General features: G+C 42.7%; 1 long non-coding RNA gene across 1 annotated transcript; it reads right to left on the reverse strand.

Moving 5' to 3' along the window:
* Positions 1-2575: 2575 nt before the first annotated feature.
* Positions 2576-6444, reverse strand: LOC137317248 (uncharacterized). The gene is made up of 2 exons (XR_010961663.1): positions 6353-6444; positions 2576-3684 (listed from the first exon to the last, which is right to left on the reverse strand). It is a non-coding gene; the product is annotated as an uncharacterized lncRNA (long non-coding RNA).
* Between the last annotated feature and the right edge of the window lie 1485 nt (positions 6445-7929).

The following is a 7929-nucleotide window of genomic DNA, read 5'->3' on the forward strand; positions in this document are numbered from 1 at the left end:
AGACACAAATACACATCCAGGAACCAATCACAAAACACCAAATTGAATGTTTACAGAAATGCCATAGAAAGTCACAAACCAGTGCTGCAGACTTGAGCTTCCCCTCCCCCCAACAACAAAGCTGTCGGGTTCATGCCCTGCCCCTCCCCTCACTGCTGACAAACATCAAGAATCCATCAATGAGCTAAACCTACATTTAACTCCCAGTTCTGCCAAACCGCAGGTTCACCTTCCACAGTGATGCCAGATCAAAGGATTTCCTATGCTGCCAAACCCTAGGACAATTTCCTAGTGCTATTAAACCCCAACACCAAACCCACTGACACCAAAACCAGGACTGGAACAAGTGGAGCTAAACCCAATTCCACCTCCTCAAAACCACTAAGTACAAGGGCCCTGAATTTCTGCAGGGGTTTTCCTGATCTTCAGTGGGAGAACAGTGGAATTCCTAAAAAAGTGGTGCAAATATCGGAAATAGGCCAGTTAGGTTGTTTTTTTGGGGCAGCCAATCTGCTGCTGAGGTTATTAAAGGGGGGAGGGATCATAGAATCATAGAAAGGTTACAGCACGGATGGAGGCCATTCAGCCCATCGAGTCCATGCAGGCTCTATGCAAGAGCAATCCAGCTAGTCCCACTCTCCCACCCTCTCCCCGTAGCCCTGCAAATTGTTTCCTTTCAAGTACTTATCCAGTTCCCTTTTGAAGGCCATGATTGAATCTGCCTCCACCACCCCCTCGGGCAGTGCATTCCAGATCCTAACCACTCGCCGTGTAAAAAAAAATTTTCCTCATGTCACCTTTGGTTCTTTTGCCAATCACCTTAAATCTATGACCCTTCTGCCAAGGGAACAGTTTCTCTCTATCTACTCTGTCTAGACCCTTCATGATTTTGAATACCTCTATCAAATCTCTTCGCAACTGTCTCTGGTCCAAGAATAACAGCAGGTTATAGTCCAACAGTTGGACTGTAACCTGGTGTTGTAAGATTCCTTACATTTGTCCACCCCAGTCCATCACTTGCATCTCCACATCAAGGATAACAACCACAGCTTCTCCAGTCTATCCACATAACTAAAGTCCCTCATCTCTGGAATCATTCTAGTAAATCTCTTCTGCACCCTTTCACATCTTTCCTAAAGTGCAGTGCCCAGAACTGGACACAATACTCCAGTAGTGGCCGAACCAGTGTTTTATAAAGGTTCATCATTACTTCCATACTTTTGTACTCTATGCCTCTATTTATAAAGCCCAGAATCCTGTATGCTTTTTTAACCGCTTTCTCAACCTGCCCTGCCACCTTCAACGATTTGTGCACATATACCCCCAGATCTCTCTGCTCCTGTACCCCTTTTAGAGTTGTGCCCTTAGTTTATATTGCCTCGCCTCGTTCTTCCTACCGAAATGTATCATCTTGCATTTTTCTGCATTAAATTTCATCTGCCACGTATCCGCCCATGCCACCAGCCCGTCTATATCCTCTTGAAGTCTGTCACTATCCTCCTCACTGTTTACTACCCTTACAAGCTTTGTGTCATCTGCAAATTTTGAAATTGTGCCCTGTACATCCATGTCCAAGTCATTAATATATATCAAGAAAACCAGTGGTCCCAGCACTGACCCCTGGGGAACACCACTGTACACCTTCCTCCAGTCCGAAAAACAACCGTTCACCACCACTCTCTGTTTCCTGTCCCTTAGCCAATTCTGTATCCATGTTGCTACTGTCCCCTTTATTCCATGGGCCGCAATCTTGTTGATTGCAGCCCATGGAATACCGTGCGGCACTTTATCAAACGCTTTTTGAAAGTCCATATACACCACATCAACTGCATTGCCCTCATCTACCCTCTCTGTTATCTCATCAAAAAACTCTATCAGATTAGTTAAACATGATTTGCCTTTAACAAATCCATGCTGGCCCTCCTTAATCAATCCACACTTGTCCAAGTGTCCAAGATCAGGAAACCCCTGCAGATATTCAGGGCCCAGATATATATCTCCAATTGCTGCATCTTGCATACCATCATGCTGTGTATTCTCAGCTTTAAAAATGGCAAGGGATAAAAATTAAATACATAGGTAAATGAGTATATGTAAAATTTATTCAGAGTTTTCACAGAACAATGGCCAGGGTTCTGAAACAACCACAAGTGAAAAATTCTATAATAAACTTAAAAAGAATAGAATTTAACTGATTCAGTCAATGGCCCTGATGTTATGGCCTACATGGCATAAACACCCTTATTATTACAAAACAGTGAATACTCTGATTCACCATGAGGAATGCCTAAAATAGACATTAGGCCCCTTCACTATGCAAAAGAACGGCCTAACGCCTGCTTTAGTCCCATCCCCCCGGGGAATTGGATACCAGAGAGTGGAACAGGAATAGGAATTAAACAAATGTTGCTGTGGAGCCAGGAGGAGCAGAAGTGCTCCCCCAGTTTTAGAGTGTCCTGATCAGACCTGATCGGAAACGGGCCTAAAGAAATTTCAACCCCATGATCTGTGATGTTTTTCATACATGTTGAATTATTAACTTTTTGCCAGTTCAGAAAACAATGCTTCATAAGAGTAGATGCAAACATAGAATTATGTCATCTGATTAGCTGATGGACAGTCATTAAACCCTGATACAGTTCTCTGTTCTGACTCTAATTTAACTATCAAAATAGTACTATATGTAATCTTAAAGGGACCTTGTACTGTGACATTCTCTGAACTTAATAATAAAATAATAAACTAATGGTTATGACCTTTAGAATGAATGCCTTTAGAAAATGGCAGTTTACAAAGAAATAGGATTAACATGCTTTTTGGAATAGTTTTATTTCAGCATCGATGACATTATGAAGGAAACTAGCTTGAAGAAATGATTGAGTCCAGGAGTATGAAACAGCGGAGCTAACGCATAGGGTGGGAATTTCCTGGAGATTTTCCTCCTGGAATGGTCTATCTACGTCATGGGGTCTGTTTTCCAGTGCAAAAAGTCCAAGGAAATTATGTCGCAAGTGAGTTACGCCACTATTCATACCACGCCACACCATAATTTCCTGGGACTTATGCACCGATCCGCCGAAATTCTCGGCAAAACCGTGAAACGTTGGCCAAAAAGAAGCAATTGGCCACCTCTGTGAAATGCTGCAGGAAGACCTGAGGCTGAGGCCTACTTCCCGCAGGGCCTTATCAGTCGAAATGAAGGTGACCACGGCCCTCAATTTTTATGGCTCCAGTTCCTTCCAGTTATCCACCGGAGATTTCTGCAACATCAGCCATGGAGCTGTATTAGCCTGCATTCGACAAATGACAGATGCCCTCTTCTGCAAGGCATCCGATTTCATCAAATTTGGCATGTCCCCTGCGGAGCAAAGAGACAGGGCCATCAACTTTCACAGGCTTGTCGACTTCCCAAGGTGCAGGGGGCTATCGATGGGACCCACGTGCTGCTGAAGGCTCCACTCAAAGAACCTGTCACATTTATCAACAGGAAGGGATTCCACTCACTAACTGTGCAAATTGTCTGCTGGGCCACTTCGAACGTCCCTGATTCACCATTACCCTCGCTGCGGCGTATTCAAATGACTTTTCCAGGAAATTTCGGAGTAAGTTTGCAACAGGAAGATCGGAGAGTGGAATGGCGTATGCCGCTCATCGCGGCGTTCCAGGAAATTCTGCGCCATGTCGCTGAAATGGCAAGATTGGTGAAGCACGCTAGATTAATGATTGCTCTGTCTCTGTCTCTCTATTAACTTCAATACCTTCTCCAATCAAGGTTATTCGATATAATCAATATTCATTGTTTTAACAGAAAATATTCCAAACCAGAAAGGGAGCATGTGAACAAGTGCAAACCTTTAGCAGGCTGTAATTTGTGAAATTAGGTTTATCTCAGTATGGAAATAGATTTCAGTTGTAGGGCTATGACTCTACACTAGGCGTATCCATTACAGCAAGCTTAGATTTCCAAGCTGAAGGCTTCATTGTCTTGAAAGATTTGACATTTAGGTTAAATTCAGTTGAAATGTTCATGCTAACAATAACATGTCGATAATAAAATGCACAACTCTCTAGTTTTATCCTAATGCATTTTGTCGCAATCTCTCTAATGGCGGTCCTCACTGTTAAACCACCCTGACTGTACAGGGACCAGAAGAGATGTGATTCTTTATTTATAAAGCAGACTTGAAATTTACAAGAGTTCAATGGAAAATGGATATCATAGCTCAAAGAAGTCTTAGGACATCTCTAAACTGAGATAAAAAGAGCAGCAAATGCTGGAAATCAGAAATAAAAACAGAAAATGCTAGAAATGCACAGCAGGTTAGTCAGCATCTAATAGAGAAAGAGGGATTAATGTTTATTGAGTAAACTGAGTTCCAATGAAGGTTACATCCAAAACATTAACCTTTCACCAGAAATGTTAAGCCCTTGCAGATGCCAATTTGAAAGCACTTTCTCATTCCAGTTAAAGAAATGTTGCTACACATCAAAAATAGAGCTCCAGTAGTTACCCTTCAGCTCATTTCATGCCTACCTGCTAACCCTCAGAACCCCTTGGGCAAGCAACTCAAGTCACTTCATGATATCATTGCCTTGAACATCTTAATGAATACATTTACCCTAAGGTTGTGTTCAGCCCCCAATTTCACATGTGTAGCAAGTGATTGTGATCAACCATTGTTAGCACATTTCACCTCCACCTTAATCCCAATTGCTAATTACTATTTATCAAAGAATGCTATTGGGTCTCATTTGTGTCTTGTTTGGCTGAGTATGTCAATCATTACTCATACATGTGACTAAATCCTTCCTGGTGAAAAATGCCACAGAAAATTTTGATGTGGAGATGCCGGTGATGGACTGGGGTTGACAATTGTAAACAATTTTACAACACCAAGTTATAGTCCAGCAATTTTATTTTAAATTCACAAGCTTTCGGAGGCTTCCTCCTTCCTCAGGTGAACGTTGTTGTTCACCTGAGGAAGGAGGAAGCCTCCGAAAGCTTGTGAATTTAAAATAAAATTGCTGGACTATAACTTGGTGTTGTAAAATTGTTTACAACAGAAAATTTTGATTGAGATTTTAGCTTTGTGTCTGACATGTTTTGCAAAGGATGGTTGAGTGGATGCCTGAGCTACAGCTGGAAAAAGGCTGCTGCAAACTTATCTCCTAAAATCCAATACTTTCCCTTCACTCTTGATTTGAAGAAAGCTTTATTTCCCAGCAACAATTCCAAGGTTTGCTTGGGTGAATGATTCCTAACTGCATCAGCTTGTGTGCCAAAAGTTCTCCTAAAGCACTAATAACAAACAATCACTACAGCGTCAATTTTTGTCTGATTACACTTCGGAGAAGCGCCTTGGGATGTTTTCCCAACTGGTGCTATATCAATGCAAGTTGTAGTTGTTGCAATTAGGTTGAAATCTGATTTGATGAACATGCCTGATATTGTTAAGAACTTTTGCAGTTTTCAGCAAGTAAGTACAAGAGCTCAAAATTCACCCAAATCAAAATTATAGTCCCAGTCAGAACTCATAAACAGATATAAAGGGATACCATTTTTAAACTTAAGAAGTGTTTAGCAAACCATTTTTGTGTTTCAAATAAAAAAATGTAGTGATGTAAATCATGTTATCATGTTACTTGTGCATAATGTTACACTGATGACAATGACATATAGCTCTTCTGGATGTTCTTCCTCTCAATTCAAAAACAATTTGCTAAAGACTTTTTCATGAGGTCAACAGATATAAACAGATCAAAACCACAAGCACAATTTCTTTGTAATTATATATGCGATATTTAAAAGGTTGGGCAGATTTTTTGATGATTTTATCTTTAAGGGGGGCTGCTTTCACTGAGACTTACTTCATGAAGTTTGCAGGTTCAGGGGGCAGGGCAAGAAGAAATGGACCTTTGGCGTGGGTGGGTGGGGGCAGTGGGCAGGATGTGGGGGAGGCATCTGGAGCAACCCCTAGCAGAAGACATTGCATACAATGACTTCTGCTAGAGGATTGCTGCCACACCATTGAAACAACTAAAACTGCTCCCATGATTGCCTTTGTAAGGAAGTCACTTTAAAATTATTTTTATAAAATGACTACCTCCTCTTCAAGGGTCCAGGTTCCGACTTTGAGCTCCACTTAAAAACATAGGAATTGCAAGACCAGATAAGACCAATGTCCACCTTCTATGATCTGGGTGGTCACATGCTACAACAATAATGGAATTGATAACTAATCATGGCAATCATCTCTATCAATTAGTCCACAACAGGGGTGAGGAATACCTGCCAATGCTGAAAAGCTTTGCGAACTGTAGGTTCAAAGTTACCTGTTTCGCTCAAACTTACCACATTTCATGGGGGTAATTTTAACCCCCAAGAACAGGTGGGTTCGGCATGGGTGAGCAGTAAAAATAGTTGATATTTGGAGTGGGACCACATCCCGGCACCAATGCACCCACTTCCGGGTTTAGCCCAGGCTTGTTTGGATGTGCATCAGAAACCTGGAAGTCCCGCCCCCACTTAAAGCCAACACGCCGATAGTTAAAGGGGAAATGTACTTCATTATGATAGTTGAGGAACTTAATTTTTTGTGTATTAGAAATGTCAAACAAATCTCACTTTACCTGTTTGGGTTTCCCATCGCTTCTGATTCACATCAAGTGAAAGCAGGCGGGAAGGGCTGGATCCATGATGTGAGTGCCTTTACTGCACTGCTTGTGGGCCCGGAGAAGCAGGAGTGCTTCATCCAGGCCCAACCAGCTCACCTGGTGTGTTCGGACCCCCGTGATCTGCTGACCCCACCCCCCTCCGATGGTGGACCCCCCTCTGATGGTGGACCCCCCTCCAATGGTGTACCCCCCCCCCCCCCCCGATGCTGGACCCCTCCCCCACCCCGATGGTGGACACCACAAACTTCTCCAAGGCCCACCCGATGTCGTCCACGACCCCCACCTCCCGATTTCTTCCATGGCCCACGATCTCTCTAGGTCCCTCCTGCCCCTCTCTCCGATTTGCGGCTCCTTTCCCTCCCAGTCTGTCAATCTGGCTGCCTGGTGCATGGGAAACGCAGAAGCACAAATACTTACCTTCAATTGAGTTGTGATCGCAGATTGCGATGCACTCATTTGGCCTCTGGGTTCCCCACGCGAATATCTGCAGGGGTGCTGGGTTCCCGGCTCAGAGCTAAAATCATGCCCATATCTCCGATTACTCATATACTGTATCCCAAAACATTATTTTCTAAAAGAATTCTATCTAATTTGCATTTGTTTGGATCAAATCTTGCTGCCTCCGCCACATCCCCAGGGATCCTCGTCTATAGATTCAACAATCGCTCACTGAAATAATGGGCCAGAATTTGCTGTGAGCAGTGAACAGACGGCACCCACCATTTGTTAGATTTACACTTGCCCAGAGACTTTCTATGGGGTTTTACACGGCAAGTTACTGTCAGCGGGACATCCAAACAGTGCAGCGCCCTCTACAGGGCATCTGGGACTTGTGTGAACAGGGCAAGCAACTGTGTATCTCCTTAGCCAATCAGATTGAAGAATCGTTAATGAGCAGGGTAAAATCTGAACCAGGAAGTGTAAGTTAGAATAGTGAATTCAATGTCAATTCAGGTTCAGAAAGCAAAATAAAGAGAGGGAAAGAAAGATTGGATTAAGAGAGAGAGAAAAAACAGATAGAAAGAAAAAGTAACTTTTTTTTTACCTCCACAATAATTTAAAGCTGAAGGAATGAGACTCCACATTTGTAAAAGTTTATTTTCAGTACTAGAGAGGTTGTTTGGCAGTAATTAAGACTTACCACGCCATTAAAAGGGTACTTAGACTGGAATGGACAAGCCCTAACTTTTTGTGGCGAGTTTAGTTCGTATCTATGATGTCAGTACAGGAACTTCACGCCATTCAATACAATTA

Source organism: Heptranchias perlo, chromosome 3, assembly GCF_035084215.1.
Source record: "Heptranchias perlo isolate sHepPer1 chromosome 3, sHepPer1.hap1, whole genome shotgun sequence".
Lineage (NCBI taxonomy): Eukaryota > Metazoa > Chordata > Chondrichthyes > Hexanchiformes > Hexanchidae > Heptranchias > Heptranchias perlo.